Raw genomic sequence first — 22,563 nt, 5'->3', positions numbered from 1 at the left:
ATGGCCTGCATACTCACCAGACATTACACGCATTGAGAATATTTGGGATGCTCTGTATCGACGTGTACGACATCGTGTTCCAGTTTCCACCAATATCCAGCAACTTTGCACAGCCATTGAGTAGGAGTGGAACAACATTCCACAGGCCACAATCAACACCCTGATCAATTGTATGCGAAGGAGATGTCGCACTGCATGAGGCAAAAGGGGTCACACTAAATACTGTCTGGTTTTCTGACCCACGCCCCTAGCTTTTTTTAAAAGGGATCTGTGACCAACAGATGCATATCTGTATTCCCAGTCATGTGAAATCCATATATTTAGGGCCTAATGAATTTATTTCAATTGACTGATTTCCTTATATCAACTGTAACTCAGTAAAATCTTTGAAATGGTTGCATGTTGTGTTTATATTTTTATTCAGTGTACATAGATTTATATTTTTATATCGTTATTTTTTGATGAAAACCTCGTAACTCCAAATTTGGTACCTTTTCTTTTACAAGAATTTGTGCTTTTAGGTCCCCTTTACGTCTGTCTCTATGAACGTTTCACGACCCCTTGACCAATGAAATGTATTCAAAATAGCTTTTCATCAAAACTCTTCAGTTCATTGGCTCTCAAAGTTGTCCGTCAAACCCTGTATCTCCACCATGGCTCTTGAAGTGAAGCACACGGCTTCACCCTGAGGATATTTTTGCTCAGGGGTTCTTAGTGAGACGCAATCAGAGGTAAGGTGCACTTTAATTACCTTCTGTCTTTGTAATATTATATATTTCTGGAGTAAAAGAAGTATTCCTCAGATATAATTATGTTGTTCAAATTGTGTTTCAAGCGCATTGTTGAAATTGTGTTTAGAGTGCAATTCAAATGGCTAGGTAGCTAACCCAGAATCTGATTAAGTTTAATCTCCTGATTTTGTCTCCCCATATGATCTCTGCTTGTTGGCTAACTAGCCACCTTGTCATTGGCATAAAGTGTTTAATAGATTAATCAGATGTGTTTTGCAATGGCTAACAAGCTATCACATTAGGTTGCCACTAGATAAGCTGGCTAAGCTAGCTCACTGCAGTGTCAACCATGTAGCTAGCTAACGTTAACTAGATGAACAGGTACGTCCAGCGCAGCATCCTCCCACTCCATTGCTCTCTCTCACTCTGTGTGTGTCTAAATGTCATACTTTTTTATGACAAGGCCTATAAGCGCATCTGTAGTACAGTCAGTGTATCATCTCAGTAAGCTTTTTGGACCATGACTAGAAATACATTTTTGTGTCTTTTTATTTACAGCTTGTAGTGGCACATCCGAGGGGGAGGAGAGTGGCCAGCCAAGAAAAGAAAATACCCTTCAAAGTGGAAAGGAGAGGTTCAGAAGGAAAGGAGAATTGAGGGTAAATCCTATCTTGGCATCAAAAAGATGATTGAGTTGACTAAGGCAATGTTTGATTTATTACTTACATGGTTCTTACCTGAATACCTAGCTTGATGTTTAATTCCATGCTGAAATGTGTCTGACTTGCATACTAAGTAACATGATCGATAGTGACATTTTACATTTTGATTGTTGTTTGATCACTTACCTGATCCTCCTTGATATTTCATTCTGAGTGAAAAATTAAACATCGCACTTGGTGTAAATCTTTTTAGTACGCGTTCACCATCACATGTACTTAAAATTATATTGTGAAATGCATTTTTATTAATGGTATTATAATTGTACAATTATTACAATGTCTCGAGTACCATTTACCTTTTAATGAAATTGAACACAACGATTAAGACCGTAATTGAAACTTTACAGCCTACGGACTTTGACGTCAGTCTTCAATGGAGACTACCTGTGCTGGAGGATATCTGCAAGATGGTGCTGGCATGCTTAAATAATTAATAAATGTCAAATCAATCGCACTAAGTTGTTGTCCTATTTGTTTGCTGTCACAGTTTACCATAAAGCGTAAAAAAAAAAAAATACTAAATGTGTAACTGGTTTTCTTACTGAATACTTTTTTGCTCTTAAGGGTTAATTTTACTTTTACTTGAGTAAATTACAATCTAAGTAATAGTACTTTTACTTAAGTACAGGTTTTCAGTACTCTAATGGATAGCGTACAGAATGTAGCCTATTGGAATATAATCAAATAATAAGCGGCCTATTGCAGCCATTGATGGCACTAGATTATCGCTAGCTTATGTCTCGCTAAACCTTCAATATGCACTAAATTCACCCGCACAGCTCATCTCAATTGCAACTGTTATTGGTTACCTCATTACCGCTCCCTAAAAGATGTCGGTGTTGCCTTAGTCAGAGATCTGTGTATATAATGGCACAATGCTCATGTCTCCGCCCTATCAATGGGAGTCATTATCCCAAAGGCAGGAAAGGAAGGTAGGAAACACGTTTAGGTCTGCATATTAAGCCCATAGAAACATATTGGGCTTATTCTGGACTGATTTTGGCGAGAGTGATCCCTCTCGCTTCGCCTCTTCCTCTCTGCCTTAGTCGTGCTTGCAACCAAAGTCTTTCAAGATATATTCGTATTGTCATAGGAATAACTTAGTCCTTTTTTAACAGACTAAGGGAGATTTATCTATTTGACAAGCATTCCGTACAATAGAAATAAAGTATTTCCTTGTTTACCACGGCAAATCTACTGTTTAAAGGCAAGAACACTCATTGATGGCCCACAGTGGTATCACCTCCTACACTGGTTTGATTGATGGGGGCAGCGCCTAGATATTGGTTGGATGGATGGATCTTAGGGGGAGGTAAACAGGCTTTGAATGTCTTTTGAAATGTCATTACGCTGACATCATCATTAGTTTAAGTGAAAGAAAGGCATTGTCAAGAGGGATTGAATGAAGGGATGAGTCCCAGGAAGTCATACCCACTCCGCACGCACATACGTCCAGGCACGCATGCACTCACCCATTCATCCCCAACAAACACACTCAGAGGTTGTGTGTGGGGATGTGAATTCATCCTGCTAGTGATTCATTGTTTTCCTCTCTGGCTTCTGTGTTGAGTACCTTGGAAGCATATTTTATAACATTTGGTGGTGCTTTATATTTGTCAAATTTCATGTACAAGTGTTTATTAATACACAATTGTTAATTTGAGGTGTGTTTTTTGCGTATTCCAACTCTCCATGAGACACCTTCGGAGAGTGCGGTCACGGCCAGGGTCTGCTGTTATCAACGGGGACCCATGGAGCAATTAAGGTTAAGTGCCTTAAAAAACAGATGGACTGCATCTCTGGGGTTAAAGCAAAACAATGGCATGAAGTATTCACAAAGTATTCTGAAAGTATTTTTTCCACAGCCTTCTTCTAAAATTGATTAAATTAAACATTTTCCTTATCAATCTACACACAATACCCCAAATTGACAAAGCAAAAACAGTTTTTTAGAAAAAATAAGTAATACATAAATTTGCATACGTATTCAGACCCTTTGCTATGAAAAGTGGCCTCCATCATTCTTAAATGGAAGAAGTTTGGAACCACCAAGACTCTTCCTAGAGCTGGCCGCCTGGCCACACTGAGCAATTGGGGGAGAAGGGCCTTGGTCAGGGAGGTGACCAAGAACCTGATGGTCACTCTGACAGAGCTCCAGAGTTCCTTTGTGGAGATGAGGGAACCTTCCAGAAGGACAACAATCTCTGCAGCGTTCCACCAATCAGGCCTTTATGGAAGAGTGGCCAGACGGAAGCTGCTCAGGACCTCAGACTGGGGCAAAGGTTCACCTGCCAACAGGACCACGACTCTAAGCACACAGTGGCCGAGCCAGAGCCCGGACTTGAACCTGGTCAAACCTCTTGCTGTAGAGACCTGAAAATAGCTGTGCAGCGACGCTCCCCATCCAACCTGACAGCGCTTGAGAGGATCTGCAGAGAAGAATGCTAGAAACTCCCCAAATACACTTCTGCCAAGCTTGTACCCAAGAAGACTCCAGGCTGGAATTACTTCCAAAGGTGCTTCAACAAAGTACTGAGTAAAAGGTCTGAATACTTATGTAAATGTTATATTTCAGTTTTTGTTTTTTTATACATTTGCAAAAAATTCTACAAACCTGTTTTTGCTTTGTCATTATATTGTGTGTAGATTGTGTTTAGATTGATGAGAAGAAAAAAACATGTAATCAATTTTAGAATGTCTGTAACGTAACTAAATGTGGAAAAAGTCATATCTCATTCAGTCCTTAATCAAAGTCCTATTCTACCTTAGCCTTATGTCCGGACCTAATCTCATCATTCTAGCCCCAGCATCCCAGCCCTAGTAGCCCAGCTACAGCCATCCCTGCCCCGTGCTTGCCCTTGGTAGTGTTGATTTCGGTGTTCACGTGATGCATGGGGATGGGCTCTCTTGCTGGGACTGCCTTGTTTGTCAGGCAGCGAGACCATGTGTGACGATGTCTGTGTGTAAGAGAGAGATATATAGGCTACAGAGGGGAGGAGAGAGAGAAAAGTGAGGGGGGAGCGAGGGCAAGCGAGCGGCAGCTAGAGTGAGCGAGAGACTCAGTGGAGGTGGGCGGGTGCATGTGGGTAAGTGTGAGACTGGAGACGTTGGGTTCAGTCAGACAGGAGCAGAGTGGAGCAGAGTGGAGCACAGCGTGTATGTATGCATGTGTATAGTTCCCGTTGGCTGAGCCTGGATTCTGAGCCTGGATTCTGAGCCTGGCAGGAACAGGAAGACTCATCAGACAGACAGCGGATCGCATCGGTGGCCAGTGCTGGGCGGACGACACTGGACAGACAGGCAGACAGAGGGAGGCTGTAGCTCGGATGCGAGTGTCTGATGCCTTCCCTGTGGATAAACAGCGTCCTGTTTTGTGTTTTCTCATCCTACCTGACTGGTTTCTCTCTGATGTGTGTTGTGTAGCCCTGGACTAGCTGAGGAAATCAGAGGTATTTGTTCTCTATTTGTCTTTAATTTGAGAATGATGCTTTGGCTTCTGGGATTTACTGGGGCGGGGGGGGGAGAAGGGATGGTGAGGGAGAAAGAGAGTAGGGGGGGTTACTGTGCATCAGGCGTAACACATCAGTATAAGAGACAGAGGCAGGTCGCTGGCAGTAATAGCAGTGGAATGGTCAAACGGAATGCCGTGTGTCCGTCTTACTTTTGTGTGCGTGTCGCTGGTGTGTGTGTGTGTCTCTGGTCTCTGGTGTGTGTGTCTGGCGGAGATGGCAGTGCTCTGACGGGGGTGCTGTATTATTAAGCTGTGATCTGTTGACATGCCTGCTCCTGTTGGAGGCCATTATCTTCACCAGAGCTGGCTAGCAGCAGGGTTTCCAGGATACTAGCTAACCCCCTCTCCTCCTCCCCCCTCACCGTCTCCTTCTTTCTCTCTGCCTCTATCCATCTCTCTGTCTACTCTTCTCCTCCACCCCCTGGTGCTCTCTTTCCTTCCCTCTGTAAATGGATAGTTTTAAAGCCGTTCTCTCTCTTACCCTCTGCCGCCGTGCTAGACTTCGGTGAAGAAGCTTTTACTGGCTGAAGAAAAGACCCATCGCAGGTATTTTAAGCAGGTTTCTGGGTAATTTAGCCTCAGTGGTCTTCAGATTTTTCTTATTTTAACCCCCCCTCCCCCGATATTTCCCCCTCCGCTCAAATCATTAAGGGCTGTGAACCGAGTCTTCGTAGAGGAAAATTGAGTATGTCACAGGTTAAGAGAAAGGGCTGTTTTGATCTCATTGTTTGTGTGTGTGTGTGTGTGTGTGTGTGTCTCTCTATTCACCATGAGCCTTTTTCAGCCAGCGTTGTGAAAACAACAGCCCCCCCATCCTCTCCATCATAAAACCTCTCTGATGAATGTTGCCAATCAATTTTAAGCCATAACAAAGCCTCTCGACCCCTTCCTCCTAAAACGGGGGTGGGGGAGTCAACTCAGTCCAGGGGTGCTGGAGCTGGACAACCCCACCCAAAACCCGCAGGCAATATGTGGAGCGGTAAATGCTGGAATGGGCAGCCTGTGTGTTGTTGATTGACCCTTTAGTGGGACCGAATGTTGGGTCCCCTGTGGAGCTAGGAGCACGGACACTGACCCCAGGCTTCACCCATCCTGGTACCCCCTTACCCTGCACACACACACCAACACACACTGGTATCAGGCCAAGATGGAGATGTTTCTTATGCTACTGTACTGAGAATCTGCTAGCCTCTTTGTGTGCTGTCTGGAAAACCTGCATGAAAACATGCCTCAGTCAGTGATGTGAAACAACACACTGTGTGGTATCAGAAATGCTACTCGAATAGCCAAGTGTACTATTGTCAGTGGGTGAGTTACATGACCAAATCTTTGTGTTGTGGTGCACGTATTCTTTCCTGGAAGTCAACATCGACAAGGCAGCTTTGTAACAAATCAAGTGGCAGGGCTGCTATTGTGGCTGAAACACAACATTTTAATTGGTGGACATAGTGCATTTTAAATTCAATTCCAAACTCCTCTCGTGTTCTTCTTGCCATGGACAGAAGCATCGCTATGCAGTTGACTAACCGGTCCGCTGTAGGGAAATACTGTCCATCGCTAAACATTTTTTCTCATTTTGGCCCATTCATCCTCGGAAGAGAGATGTTAGTGTGCACAGCACATAGACACCGTCTCTCACCGACTCACCCTCTCACGTTAGACGTGCACAGACTGAGAATAGAGACACGTTCACTCTAACGTATTCTATTTAAGGCAGAATAACCCAACCAACATCCATACAAGTTTATACTGTTTAGTGGATACATTGTGCTGCAGTGTAGGACTTCTTTAAATAGTACAGGATATATTCATTATAGCTATCAGGAATGTACCAGTTATACATGTACAGATATGTACGCGTACACAGTCATAGTCATCTGTATGATCATTGAGAATGACCACAGAAGAAACAAACCGTCTTACAGAGTTGTTCAGTAATCAGTGGTTGAATAGAAGCAGCTGACTCATGTTCCCTGAATCCCAGCTAGAGGACACTAATTATAGGCTAGCCTTGGTTCCAAGACTATTAAGTCGTTTTAATTGTTTCACATATCAGTGATTTGCTTCATTGTTTCTACATAAGTGCTCTCTAAATGAATGGTAGAGTGTTTTAGTGTAGTCTTGGGGCTTTGACATTGTAGAGGCACATGGGTGCAGTTTGGGGTTTTGGCAGGAGAAGGATATGTGTTGACCAAAATGTAGAAACAGATAAACGCTGGCAGCCACATAGCCAGCTGGCCAATTTGAGGAGGACATTAGCACAAAGTGTGGGCAAAGAGAGTGGACTGCTGACTGCCGTCGCCTCGGCGTCCTGCTTTATTATACCAATGTCCACAAAAGGAGGGAGGGAGACGAGAGGGATGAGGGGGAGAAATGGAGAGAGGGAAGCGGAGATGGAAAGAAAAACATAAAGAGGAGGAATGTCAAGATTAGAGAGAAAGAAATAGAATATGGAGAGGGGAAGAGAAATGGATAGAGAGAGGATGAGGGAGAAATGGATGGAGAGGAGAAGAGAGGGATAGAGAGCGAGCACCACAAGCCTATCCACTGGGTGATGCTCATAGAAAATGTAATCAAGCTTTACAGATCATTTCCTTCCAATTTAGCAGAAATATATCTGTATAGCTGCACGGATGAATTTTCTCATACGCAATGATGGATCTATGGCTTTGACATTGTGGTAAACAGAATACTCCCTTTCTTTCTGTATATAATCATAAACTCCAATTCTAGCCAGTCGCCATTCGCTAGGGCTTTCTTTGTTTCCTCTTCAGCCAACAACTAGCTCAATCCGCTCTTTCTTCTGTCCTGAAAGACTGGCATGCCAGCACACCAGCAGAGTAAGAATAGAACGCTATTATTAGAACAATAATAATGAATCATTGCCAAACACATTTACAATGGCCTACTTTTCACCATGGCACATATTGGATCACTATCATGGATAGCACTTTTCTATTTTTCTGCACTGTCTGGAGCCCTATTTGTATGTTAACACTAGACTGTGTTTTCAGGCTATTTTACACCTCTGACGTGGTCCTGGCTCCATGGCCTGGGCTGCCTACTATGGCCTGGGCTGCCTACTGACAAAACAACGGATAGATTGCCATAGCCTTGTGTGCCAATAGGAATGAATACTGGAAAGTGCCAATTAATGTCTGACTCGTTGGTGTATTTTAACCATGTCATTGAAGTACATTTGGTCCAGTTATGAGAGATTGGGAGGGAGATGAGGAGCAGGTGACGTATAACAACGTCTTCCATCAACAACTGCATTGCGGATTATCACTGGCTGCACTGTTTCTATAGGCCTTTGATCCCAATCAGCTCAGACTGAACAGGGGAACTAGTCTGGTTAAAGCTGGAATCCGCATTAGGGGAAACAGCGCCACTGGTCGCCCTAGGCTAATTTGTTATTGTTTTTGTTTTGTTTATGAAAGTTGTAGATGAGCATCCAGCGTCGTGGTAAAAAATAATTGTAGCACATACATGTCCAAGGGAAAAAAACATCTTTGTTGTTGTAATATCACAAATGAACATGGCAGTTTCACCTCTACGGATTTCAGTTTTAAATAAATACATAAGTACTGTGCTATATTTGGGGAGTAACTGGCTGTGTTTGGTTAAAGGGAGACGGCCAACCTGTCTGTTCAGGTCAGGTGTGAAATTACCAAATGCTGGCTAAACACGGGTGTTGACACAGGTAATAACGTTTGGTCTTTCTGTCTGGAGCTGTATTGATTCCTGTAGCATAGTGGCTGGGATATACATTAGGGGCCTACCTATTGTATTAAAAGCACCTCTGTCGCATTATTCACACACACTCAGAATTCGCTGCTTCAAGTTCAGTAGCCTACCTCTCCTAGTTGAGCGTGCGAGGTCAAGTGGGCCTACAGTATAAGTGTGGTCTCAATGAAATGGATAGGCTGCCTATGCATGGGCAGAGAAACACGTGGAAGTTATCTTTCCAAGGAAATTAACTTAAATATAATCAGGCTGTGGCTTACTACTTAATAAATATTGAAAATGGAAAGAAGGGGAGGGCACTCAGCCAATGTGAGTCGAGGTGCAATCCAAAAATGATAATTGAAAAGGTATAACGTGCGTACCATAGTGAGGGAACTTTGAGCCTTTTCCTTTTCAATAATGATTGATTACCCATTTATTTCTCTCTGCCTGTTAATCGTCCCGCTCCTTAAAGGTAGGCCTTATCCTATATGCAAAACGTAGCTCAAGAGAAAGTGTCCACTCTCATCATTCTTGCTGCTTTAAGTTCAGTAGCCATACATCTCCTCTCCTACAGTAGTTGGGCATGCGAGTGGTCTCTATTAAATAGGGAAAGGGGATACCTAGTCAGTTGCACAACTGAATGCATTCAACTGAAATTCCGCATTTAACCCAACCCCTCTGAATCAGAGAGGTGCAGGGGGCTTCCTTAATCTACTTCCACGGTGCCCGGGTACCAGTTGTTGTTGGGAGTTAACTGCCTTGATCAAGGGCAGAATGCTAGATTTTTTCCACCTTGGCCATTCTGGAATTCGAACCAGCGACCATTCGGTTACTGGCCCACCGCTTTTAACCCGCTAAGCTACCTGACAAATAGGCTATAGCGTATGCATTGGCGGAGAAGCACGGGGCAGTTATCTTTGCAAGGAAATGAACTTCCTAAATACAGTATGTTTTGGTTATAGTTCACTACATTGTCCAGAAATAAATATTGATCACCTATTTTAGTCTTTGAAAATTGTCCCGCTCCTAAAAGGTAGGCTATATGCAGAAAATGTCCAACCCTGCTCTCTTCAAACTACATCTAGCCTATTGGTATTACTGGGCTAGCCATGCTCCCAGCAATATCAAAAAGCGCAAAAAAGTTACTTAATGAATAGGTTAAATGACCAGAGATATAGGTATTACTGGGCTATTACCTATGATATAGCCCAGTAATACCTATAGCCTGATATAATGGGCCATGTGAGAATCTCTGGTCATTTAACCTATTCATTAAGTAACTTTTTTGCGCTTTTTGATATTGCTGGGAGCATGGCTAGCAAGCCAGCTGCATCACATATTGCCTAAAATAACATTGTGGAACTGTGGTTGGGTTCTGGCCCACTTCTTGCAGTAGCAGGTGGTAGTCGGACAGAAAGCCATCGGGAGAGTGCGGGTAAGGTATGAAAAGCTGTGGGTGCAGGCAGGAGCGGGATGAATAACTCAGTCCTGCATAGACCTCTAGCGCGCGCACGCACACACACACACACACACACACACACACACACACACACACTTCAGTGTCCTTCCCTTTACTTCCCCACTCTAGTGATTAATTTCAACTAGCCTGGTTCCTCCAGTATACACACTGCTGCCGACCCTGCTGTAACTCTCTTCCCCTCTGGACCATGGAGGAGCTCTACCGTCAGATAGTCACGTCTGGGTGTCTGTCATTCTTGGATACATAGGGAGAGGAGCAGGGGGATCTCACAGTAATCTCTGGGGGGAGAGAGGTCGTCCTCCTAGTTTGTCCAGTAAACACTGGGAGTCAGCAAATCTGGCTGTGACCTGGCTGTTGAGAGCACAGCAAACAGAGCTGTGACATCTGAGCTCAGCTCACCAGCAGCAGGCAACAGTAGCCTCACCAATGGCTGGGTCCAGATATGTAGGATTCACCCTAGACAAAACTAAAGACTGTTTGACCACTGTAATGTAGGTGACAGTATTCAGCTCATTCTGTTTTTTTAATTATTTTTCCATTGAATATTTAAGGACTTGGACATTGTGCCAGTTGGTTGTTGCAATATTAAGTCATGGCTGCTCGTTTCTTTGGAAGATCTCTGGATCTCATTTAATTTTCTTTTACCTTAACTAGGCAAGCCAGTTAAGAACAAATTCTTATTTACAATGACGGCCTACCCCGGACGATGCTGGGCCAATTGTGCGCCGCCGTATGGGACTCCCAATCACAGCTGGATGTGATGCAGCCTGGATTTCAACCAGGGACTGCAGTTACACCTCTTGCACTGAGATGCAGTATCTTAGACCGCTGCGCCACTCGGGAGCCCATTCATTCTCAAGGAGGAAGACAAGCAGTCAATAATACGATGGCGGAGTGTGGCTCACTGTTTCTGTCACAGTGAAGTCGGCCAAGAAGTCAAACTCTGTGTTGCCCTTGTGGGCTGAATGTAGGTTGCAGCTGAAATCCAAGCCCAGGTTCAATGGGGATGTGTAGGCCCGGGGTGCTTCACTGCTCTAGAGAACGGAGCTGTGGAGAGGAAATAAACCCTTTTTTTTCCCTTTTTTTTTTACACACAGCTATTTTTAGAGCCTTGGTTGTGAGCAGCAGCGTGCCTCCACAACCTCCTTTTGCCTTTCTGATGTGTTTTGAACCGTGATGATCAAAACACGGCTGATTTTAGAGCGCCATGTGTTTGCCTCAGTAGTGCTGTCTCTGTCAGTGCAGAGATGGGCTATTTTCTACCCTGGTTCTATATATATAATATTTTTTTTTTTAAAGCAGGTGATCTGAATGTAATCTTCTCCTCGCCAGTCCTTCATCGGCCGAGGGAATGTATAATGTTATCATATAAATGAGTCATAGAAGAATTTCTTTATTTTTGTCTTGCAATCAAGTCCAAGCCTCACAAATGTCAGTGTTGAAAAGATCTGAGTCAATTGTGCCAGCTGAAGAGAGAGCAGAGGCTCTAAAATAGTCATCAATTACATATGCATGAGGCCCTTAGATTAGTCTGCCAGAACAGCAGTTCAGTGGCGACCAAAAGGCAGAGGTTAGTTGACTTGAATCCCCATCACTGAGGGCATTGAAGCGATCCATTTCATTGGACAAGGCACAAGATAAACTGTTTATTTTGAAGTACAGTACGGGAGGCGTTTGTTCCACTCAACACAGGACACATTCCCACCTTTGATTTATTCCCACAGCCAGAGGTGGGCTGGAAGCCTCCATTGTTTAGTGGATTAGAGGTAGAGAGGACCGTTTATAGGAGGCTGCCTGGTTGGTTCTGTGTACTCAGACTCTCACTGTTGTTTCCTGCTGGACAGACAGACAGAGGGACAAATAAATAAATGGCTTCCTGTGAACATGCTCTCAGGCCAGGGTGGATCAGTAATAAGATTGTGAGGCGTGAGGGGAGACCGGTCTGGCCTGTCTGAATTGAATCAATACCTCTGTCCCACTGTATCATACCACACCCCACCCCTGCCCAGCCCACACTTCCTACCCCACACCTGTCTACCCAATCTTATCCCACACTGTCATGCCTGGGAGGGAGACCCAGAGGATATGGGGCAGTCTGAGATTGGGAGTGGGGAGGGTGGGAGTGGAACTAAGGTCAGTGATGGTGAACTGGATAGACACAGGGTTGTGTGTGATGGTTAGCACCTCATTGGAGATGACAGGGGTAAGACTGTAGACTGTTGATCAGTGGTCTCCAACAGGTCGATCGCAAATTAAATCAAATATATTGGTCACCTACACATATTTAGCAGATGTTTTTGCGGGTGTAGCGAAATGCTTGTGTTCCTAGCTCCAACAGTGCAGTAGTATCTAACAATTCACAATACACACAAATCTAAAAGTAAATTAATGGAATTAAGAAATGTATAAATATTAGGACAAGCAGTGTGTTGAGTAGAATACAATACACTACCGTTCAAAAGTTTGGTCACTTAGAAATGTCCTTGTTTTTGAAAGAAAAGCACTTTTTTTTGTCCATTACAATTACATCAAATTGACTATTGTAGCTGGAAATGGAAGATTTTTCATGGAATATCTACATAGGCGTATAGAGGCCCATTATCAGCAACCATCACTGGTTGATCGTTGACTAGTCTCTCAAAGCAATTCTTCAGAAGTGAGTGTACGGGGCGATAGTAATTTAGTTCAGTTACATTTGCTTTCTTGAGTACAGGAACAATGGTGGACATCTTGAAGCAAGTGGGAACAGCAGACTGGGATAGGGAGAGATTGAATGTCTGTAAAAATACTCCAGCCAGCTGGTCTGCGCATACCCTGAGGACGCGGCTAGGGATCCGGTCTGGGCCGGCAGCCCTGCGAGGGTTAACACACTTAAATGTCTAACTCATGTAGGCCAATGAGAACGAGAGCCCACAGTCCTTGGGAGCTGGCCACGTCGGTGTTATCCTCAAAGCAGGCAAAGAAGGTGCCGGGAGCACGACGTTAGTGTCCGCGACGTGGCTGGTTTTCCCTTTGTAATCCGTAATTGTCTGTAAACCCTGCCACATACGTCTCATGTCGATCTGTTAAATTGCGACTCCAATTTGTCTCTGTACTGACGTTTTGCCTGTTTGATTGCCTTACGGAGGGAATAACTACAGTGTTTGTATTCTATCATATTCCCAGTCACCTTGCCATGGTTAAATGTGGTGGTTCGCGCTTTCAGTTTTGCCCGAATGCTGCCATCTATCCACGGTTTCTGGTTTGGAAGGGTTTTAATAGTCATAGGTGGGAATAACATCCCCTTTACACTTCCTGATGAACTCAATCACTGTGTCCGTGTATACGTCAATGTTATTCTCACCGGCTACCCAGAACATATCCCAGTCCGGTTGATCAAAACAATCAAGTCAGACCAGCGTTAAATAGACCGTAGCCCCGGTACTTCCTGTTTGAGTTTCTAAAAAAGGAGGAGCAAAATGTAGTCATGATCTGATTTGCCTAAGGGAGGGCGGGGGAGGGCCTTGTAGGCATCCCGGAAGGGGGAGTAGCAGTGGTCGAAACGTTTTTCCAGCACGAGTACTACAGTCAATGTGTTGATAGAACTTCGTTGACTATAACCAAAGAAAATTATCTTGGGAGGCAATACGGTCAGAATTTGATTGAGGGATTCTAGGTCGGGTGAGCAAAGGACTTGAGTTTCTGTACATTATCACAGTCACACCATGAGTAGTTAGTCATAAAACATACACCACCACCTCTCATCTTCCTGGAGAGTTCTTTATTCCTGTCTGCGCGATGTACTGAGAACCCAGCTGGTTGTATGGACAGGACAATATATCCGTTAGAGAGCCATCATTCTGTGAAACAGAGTATGTTACTGTCCCTGATGTTTATCTGGAAGGAGATCCTTGCCCTTAGCTCGTCTGCTTTATTATCCAGAGACTGAACATTAGCAAGTAATATACTCAGAAGTGGTGGATGGTGTGCTCGCCTCCTGAGTCGGACTAGAAGTCCACTTCGAATACCTCTTCTCCGCCGGCGGTGTCTTCGAGCAGCCTATGAGATAAGTTCAACTGCCTCGGGGGGGTAAGAACAAAGAAACCAATTAGGGAAAGTCGTATTACCACCACTCTGATATCCAAAAGTTATTTCCGGCTGTATGTAGTAACACAAAAAAAAACGTTATGGGCTAATAATGTAATAAATATCACAAAAAAAAAAAATACTGCAAAGTTGCTTAGGAGCTTGAAGCAGAGCTGCCATGTCTGTGATGACAGAAATACTTTCCCCAAAACCTTCTCAATTAACCCTTTCACACGTACCATCACACGGGTGTGATCATTCTACAGTGATCCCTGAAGCGTACGATCACACCGGTGTGATTAGAACGCTTATTTAGAACGGCCATTTTCGATTGATGCAACAATCAGCATTTGAGCTGGCCAGACTGTTTTTTCAGAAACATTTTTGCACAAACACAGTCCTTACAAAGTTATGTCCAGAATGTGAGCAGTTTATTTTTGGATGCAATGTTCAGAAATTCACAGAAGCATCTACAGCAGAACTCAATCATCCAAACCGGAAAAATGTAGGCTACATTTGTCCTCGCTCTAACTGAGGAAAGATTGACATAACACAAGCAGTCATGTTTGTATAACTCTCCGCTGACATAAACTACAAAATGAATTAGCTAATAGAAATTACTATTTATAATTAATCACATCACGGGTGAGCTCACCATTGATTGAAATAATTGAGTAAAACACTCTCTAGAAATCAAAAGTAATCCAAAGATGGGTAGTTTCTGCATGCTGCTTTTTTTCTCACAGAAACCAAAGATAATAATGAAGACAAGATGAGTAAATATAGAAATAATACAGTAAATATATAAATAATTACCACACAAAACATTTTCTGATAGTGATTTATCGATACAAGTGGCGCGTGCCGGCAATCAATCACGTAACCTCTCACTCTGACCCATTCAGTGTTGTTGTTTATGTATGTAGCTAGTGAGCTAAGCTGTAGCATTAGCAATGTCTTTCAAAAGGAGACAACTCACAAATGCGGAAATTCTGGATATTCTTTTTAATTCTGGCGTTCCGTCAATACATTCCTTCCAAAAGGCACAGGTTTGGGGTCAAGTTCTTTGTCATGTGCGACGTGAAGACAGGATTTGTCCAGGACATTATAGTTTACACAGGGTCCAACACTGACATCCAACATTATGAGGGGCTTGGGGTGTCTGGGTCCGTGGTGATGACCATGCTGGCTCCTCATCTCAGCAAGGGACACACTTTGTATGTGGACAATTGGTACAGCAGTCCCACACTCTTCCAGCATCTGCTCTCCAACAGCACAGGGGCCTGTGGCACAGTCAGGTCGAACAGGAAAGGGATGCCGGCATTGGATGCAGGAAGATGCAGAGAGGGGAGGCGGAGTTCAAGGAGAACGGTCAACAGCTGACAGTAAAGTGGCATGACAAACGAGACATCCATGTCCTCTCCATTGTCCATATAGCAACCATGTCGGCCACAGGGAAGGTGGAGCACCCGACGGGAGAGAGAAATATCAAACCAGACTGTGTGCTTGACTATAACCTCAAAATGGGGGCAGTTGATAAGGCGGATATTTTTCCATCTGCTCGCCGCCGCCCTCAATGGCCACATAGTTCACCGCCAACTAACAGGTGAGGTGATTACTGAACAAGGGATTTTTTGTAATTGGATGTACAGTTCACATGCAAATCACATACAGAAACTATTATCTTAATAAGGCACTTACTTTGATAGAAACGCAGCCTGGATTTGAACCAGGGTGTCTGTAGTGACGCCTCTAGCACTAATATGCTGTGCCATAGACCGCTGCTCCACTTGGGAGTCATAAGGCCAGGGTAGCTTCAAAATACAACACAAGCTAATACTTCTCTGACGCAATTAGCATTGTTTTAGAGAGCTAATAGAAGAATGTAGCTAGCTACATAAGCACGATTGAATATAACACCATAAAGGTTATGAAATGAGTAACGTTATCTCGCGTGTCCGCGGTTATAAGGAATATACACAAATACATTATGCTCCATACACACAGTGAGCTACAGTAGAAACGACCTACAGAAACTATTAGAATGTAATAAGGCACTTACTTTGATAGAAACGCACACATTTCCAAAGTTATTATTGGTAACGAAAACAATGACTGCGATGCGGGCAACAGACGGAAAATGTGAACAGGTGTGTGCAGATCCTGTTCTGAAGGGACATGCGCAAATGTCGGCAGACTTGAACTGCACAAACAATTGCGAATTGCTTGGGGGATTTTGTCCGGGTCAGAAATGTCTTTAAAAATAAATTTTCCACAAAAGTAAAAATGACTACTTTTATGTGAATAAATGAGGCGAAACACACCTCAATGCAAAATGTTCTTAGAAAATAAAAACTTGTTAGAAAATCATTTGAAATTGACAAGTTGAAAACAGCCTTTAAATAAAAACAGGGTGCGTGCCTTGGATTGATGGCAGCGCGGATTAAATGTGCTGTTGCGTAACAATCACATTCTGGAATGGAGAGAACGTTCTAACATCACGTGCATAAAAACACTCACGCTGGGGCGACCGTTAGAGATATTTGGAACTCACACATGAAAGGGTTAAATGTTAACTGTTTACCTGATTTGTTTAACACTTTTTTTGGTTACTACATGATTCCATACAGTATGTGTTATTTAATAGTTTTGATGTCTATACAATTATTCTACAATGTACAAAATAATAAAAAGAAAGAAAAACCCTTCAACTAGCTTCACCTGGAATGCTTTTCCAACAGTCTTGAAGGAGTTCCCACATATGCTGAGCACTTGTTAGTTTTCCTTCACTCTGCGGTCCTACTCATCTCAATCCATCTCAGTTGGGTAAAGGTTGTGTGATTGTGGAGGCCAGGCCATCTGATGCAGCATTCCATCACTCTCATTCTTGGTCAAATAGCTCTTACATAGCCTGGAGGTGTGTTTGAATTCAGATTTGATTTAAGCATTGACATGGACTCAGAACATCTAATTATGTTGTTTCTCTATGAACAATTGTAATTTGGAGAGTGAAAAACTAAACAAATATCTAAAACCAGGATAAAACTATTTGGGAAAATGTAAAACATTATTTAGTATAAAAAAAATCATGGATTTTATAGAGTTGTTTATTAACCATTGTTTTACCAGATATATTGACATAAAATATATTGCTCGCAACATGTTGAATTTTTTTTTATTTGGCTCTCATGCTAGAAAAGGTTAGAGACCCGTGCTGTAGCTAATTGATTGTCTGTGAGGTAGCTAGCTGAGGTTACAGTGATGGCCATGTATAGATTGTGGTTAAGGTGTCATGGTGATGTCACCTTCATAGCACCCAGCTCATGACAAGTGGAGTGATGCATGCAGTCCAAGGGATGACATATTGATTTTTAAACTTTACCCCTATTTTGGGGGTGATAAGAAGTTAATGAGGCTAGCTGTTCAGGGATGATTGTGGACTAGATGTAAGGGTGCTGACTGAAATGATCAATATGTTGGGAGCAGTGACATGGGGTTGTGGTCAGGTCACTGGCTATGGGGAGGATTAGGCCAGGCCAGGATACTGATGCTGAACAGCAGAGGGATCCAGCCTTTCACAGTGACAAATCAAATTATATTTGGTCACATACACATATCTAACAATACACAACAATACACACACATCTAAAGTAAAATAATGCAGTTAAGAAAGGACACGTGTGTGTGTGTGTGTGTGTGTGTGTGTGTGTGTGTGTGTGTGTGTGTGTGTGTGTGTGTGTGTGTGTGTGTGTGTGTGTGTGTGTGTGTGTGTGTGTGTGTGTGTATTTCTGGGGATGTTGCGTTTTAAAGCCCATTAGGTGATTGTTTTTCCTTGTTTAGCCCTGGACCATGCCATTTGGCGGCCACACCCCTCCCCTCAGCAATGGGGAAGCTACAGATGTGGGTGTATGTGTGTGAACAGCTGCTGATTGTGATGATAAGTGTTTCCTCTGTTAACCTTTGGAGCGTTACAGGCCTGTGTGCACCCCATGCTGTGCTCCTGTTTCCACCGGTGGCACAGTCTGGGGGTGGGCTAGGGGTCCATGTATGGGTGACTGGGCCACCGGTGGAAACAGGAGCACGGCATGGTGCGCACACATACAGTCACATATTAGGGTATTACTTTCGCCCTAGTCGGCCAGTCCTGCACCAAAACTTCACATTGTCACTTTTCTGGCGTCCAGAGCAATCAGAATCATACGGAAAATGGTATCAACTGCAGTATGAGTAAATTAAGCTCTCAATGCCAGAGGAGACTGAGGCTAGCTTATGAGTGATTGTCATTCCAGGGTTGTCCTTACCAACAGAAAATGTCTCACTGCATGCAATGTAAGCCTAAGCCTGCAACATTCACTGCCCTACTCCATACACACAATGTTAATCAGTGTGCATTGTTTATGTGGAAATGCATGTCAGCATTATGATTAATACAATATGCTAATGTTGTAGTATATAAATAACTGCTACCATGGTAAATAGTGCATTAGAGTGGAAAGCTTCTCAGTATTTAAAGCCTTATCATCAATCAAGCATTTGCTGTATTACTAATGATATTACCGCACTGACGATTCTCAACAATCCCTCTAGCCATGCGTTAACGTTAGGCAATTGCTTGCATCAAATCTCAAAGGCCTTATTGTGTGTTGATTGGTGGTTTATGCTAACTGTGTAAAGGTTAGTTTGGGGCTCTCTCTAGTGTTCCTCCGGGTTTGTGAGGTCAGGCTGGAACAGAAGAGGTCTGTGCTGTCATTTTACTCGTTAAAGCGATTCTATGAGGAGCTTTGAAGGACTTTCTCTTCCACAGCAGACATCAATGGAGCTTTTGTGTGGGACAGGGAATTAATTAACTCAATAGGAATGACAGTGTTCTAATCATCTGGCTGAGAGGCTGGCTATTCTGGCCTGGAAATACGGGTCACAACTCACACTTCCTGTTTGTCTGAGTGGAGCCGCGTGATTGGCGGGGATGAGTCAACAGCACTACTGAGTCTGCTTTGGTAGTAGAACAGTCATCCTGGGTGAAGCCTCCACCAAGGTCAACACTACAGATGTACTGTCTCCATGGGGTTCCTCTGATAGAGTTCAGCCGTTGTTTGAGGGTTTGTCTTACGCATCGATTTTCCCTCACTAGAAGAAAGATGAGTTAGTTTGCACTGAGGGTGGAGGAGATGTGAATCACCGACCACAGTGATGTCGTACACAAGCTACATTGTACACAGAACACAATTTACAGAGGAGCAATCCCATTAAGTCAAATCTCCTGTAAGTCACAGCTGTGGCTAAAGGGGAGAGGATATTGAAGAAGTGATTGAGAATATGACAGTGGTGTGATTGAGACTATGGAACTGGTGTGTGTGTGAGTTATCGTCACATCTCTGATTTATCTTAGCTGTCATTGAAATGGCCGCTGTGGCAAGAGCATCTCCCAGCTTCGCCTCCCTGGGCTATTTTTACCAGCAGCCATATTCTCATCAGCTCACTGGAGTGAGGAGGCTGTTGTTCCCATACTGAAGAGAAGGAACAAGCAGGAGAGATTGGTGATTGGTTCTCCCTCCACTGTTTAGGTAGAAGGAGCTGCTGCCTCGTGGGCGGCCGTCTTTGTTCAGACATCACAGTGCTTGTAGTAAAGCAACATTGTAGATAGATGGTATTGTTTTTCTGTTGATGAGATTTCTTGAAAATGTAATAAGTGTATTCTAATTCATCCACCATGACAAAGCGTTACCTCAATACTTATTGGGTCAAGCAGAATATCTTTGGAGTAGTAGTAGGTAAACAACATCTCTTTAGTAATGGAGAGGGAAAGATAGAACGAGAGAGGGAGCAAAAAGATAGAGATGGTGGACAGGAAATGAGTTTGACTGGCTCTGTCATCATTTATCATGGCGGGGTTCCATAATCTCATCACCAATGTATCATAGAGCCATTTAGCACTGACTTTACACCAGGTATTCCCATACGGGGGTACGCCAAATAAAAATGTGATTAACATTTAATATATATATATATATATATATATATATATATATATATATATATATATATATATATATATATATTATTTAATTATATTTAATATATATTATATATATATTAATTATATAATGTGTGTGTGTGTGTGTGTGTGTGTATATATATATATATATATATATATATATATATATATAAATATATATATTTATTATTATTATTATATATTTTATTATATATTATTTAAAAAAAAAAAAATAATCTTCACATTTTTCAAACAGCTATACATTTGGGTGAGGTTTTTTTCTCGCCTGAGTAGCCACTACCAAAAATATATTCAACCATCTAGTGTTCAGCAAAATAACAACAGAATGTCAAATACAGGTAGCCTAGTCAAATAATGAACATCCAATCACATTAACCTCTGGACAGGCTCCGTCCCGTATGCGGGATCAACATCCAGCGAAAAATCCTATCGCCATTTTCTTTACAAAATGTAATATTTTTCTTTTTTCAAATATAGGACTATTGTATATCGTTTTATAGATACACCTCTCCTGAATCGAACCACGTTGTCAGATTTCAAAAAGGCTTTACAGCAAAAGCAAAACATTAGATTATGTTAGAGGAGTATATCGTAAAAGTAGCCACATAGCCATTTTCCGACCAACCACATGCATCACAAATAACCACAAAACAGCTAAATGCAGCACTAACCTTTGACAATCTTCATCAGATGACACTCCTAGGACATCATGTTACACAATACATGCATTCTTTTGTTCAATAAAGTTCATATTTATATATAAAAACAGCATTTTACATCGGCGCGTGACGTTGACTAACTATTTTCCCTCAAATGCATCCGGTGAAACAGCGCTACAATTTACTAAATTACTATTCGAAAACATTTTTAAAATGTAATATTGTCATTCTAAGATTTATAGATAAACATCTCTTGAAAGCACCTGTAATGCCAGATTTAAAAATAACTTTACTGGGTAATCACACTTTGCGATAAAAGGGGATGCGATACTCAGAAAAATAGGCTACCATTACAGGTCAGCGCCATCTTGGAACAATCGCATATCAAATCTACTCTTGTATACTATTGTCAATAATCCCTTACCTTTGATTATCTTCATCAGAAGGCACTTCCAGGAATCCCAGGTCCACAACAAATGTATTTTCGTTCGAAAAAGTTAATCCTTTATGTCCCAATAGCTTGTTGTTGTTAGCGCGTTCTGAAGGCTGCTCCAAAAGTACCGTCGTCCGCGGGACTTCTCTCTCAACAAAATGCTTTTTTTTTTATTTAGGTTCGTTCAAACATGTCAAACGTTGTATAACATAAATCTTTAGGGCCTTTTTCAACCAGAGCTCCAATAAGATTCAAGGGGGACGGTTGCATTGTCTTTCTAAACGTTTCGAAAGGGGAGGGTAGCCAGGGGCGCTGGCGTCATAATGGTGATGGCCCTCTCCATGTGACCACTTTCCACAGACTCTCATTCTGTCAGTTTTCACAGTAGAAGGCTCAAATGACTTTGTAAAGACTGGGGACGTCTAGTGGAAGCAATAGGAAGTGCTCAATGAACCATAGCTCACGGTGTGATTTATAGGAAAAGTGATGAAGTTGAGTCCGCAATTCAGAATTCCACATCCTGTTACGATCTGTCTTGGGGTTTTGACTGCCATATGAGTTCTGTTATACTCACAGACACCATTCAAACAGTTTTAGAAACTTTAGGGGGTTTTCTATCCACAAGTATTAATTATATGCATATCCTAGCTTCTGAGTTTGAGTAGGAGGCCGTTTAAAATGGGCACAATTTTTTTTCAAAAATCGCTGTAGTACCCCCAATCCTAGGCGACCGTCAAGAGGCGACCGTTACTCTCTCGCGGGAATTCCACTAACGGTCCATATGTAGCCAAACGTAGCTGCTGGTCATGTTGGTATCTGTACTGATGGAGCAAAATAAATGACAGGGAGACATAGTGGAGTGGTAACGCACTTCCAAACAGTTTCTCCCGACGTCACTTGGGTACACTGCAAATCGTGCTGTTAAGACACTGATGCCCTTTGGAACCACATACCTATGTGAGAGTGGATTATCGGCCCTCACTAGCATTAAAACTAAATACAGACACAGACTGTGTGTGGAAAATGATTTAAGACTGAGACTCTCCAATACAACCCAACATTGCAGAGTTATGAGCATCCTTTCAAGCACACCCTTCTCATTAACCTGTGGTGAGTTATTCACTATTTTTGATGAACAGATAAGGTTTTATATGTAAGATAGTTAAACAAAGAGCAAAATGATTGATTATTATTATTTGTGCCCTGGTCCTATAAGA

The 22,563-nt window shown here is 42.6% G+C and overlaps 1 protein-coding gene and 1 long non-coding RNA gene across 7 annotated transcripts in view; both read left to right on the top strand.

Annotated features, from left to right (window-relative positions):
• Nucleotides 1-22,563, top strand: part of LOC115150772 (membrane-associated guanylate kinase, WW and PDZ domain-containing protein 1) — a 201,634-nt gene that overhangs the window by 129,058 nt on the left and 50,013 nt on the right. The gene's annotated exons all lie outside the window — the stretch shown is intronic.
• Nucleotides 782-1,968, top strand: LOC115150773 (uncharacterized). The gene is made up of 2 exons (XR_003867158.1): nt 782-1,390; nt 1,801-1,968. It is a non-coding gene; the product is annotated as an uncharacterized LOC115150773 (long non-coding RNA).

Source organism: Salmo trutta, chromosome 16, assembly GCF_901001165.1.
Source record: "Salmo trutta chromosome 16, fSalTru1.1, whole genome shotgun sequence".
Taxonomy (NCBI): domain Eukaryota; kingdom Metazoa; phylum Chordata; class Actinopteri; order Salmoniformes; family Salmonidae; genus Salmo; species Salmo trutta.
The sequence above is the reverse complement of the archived record's forward strand: the minus strand, read 5'-3'. Positions and strand labels throughout refer to the sequence as shown.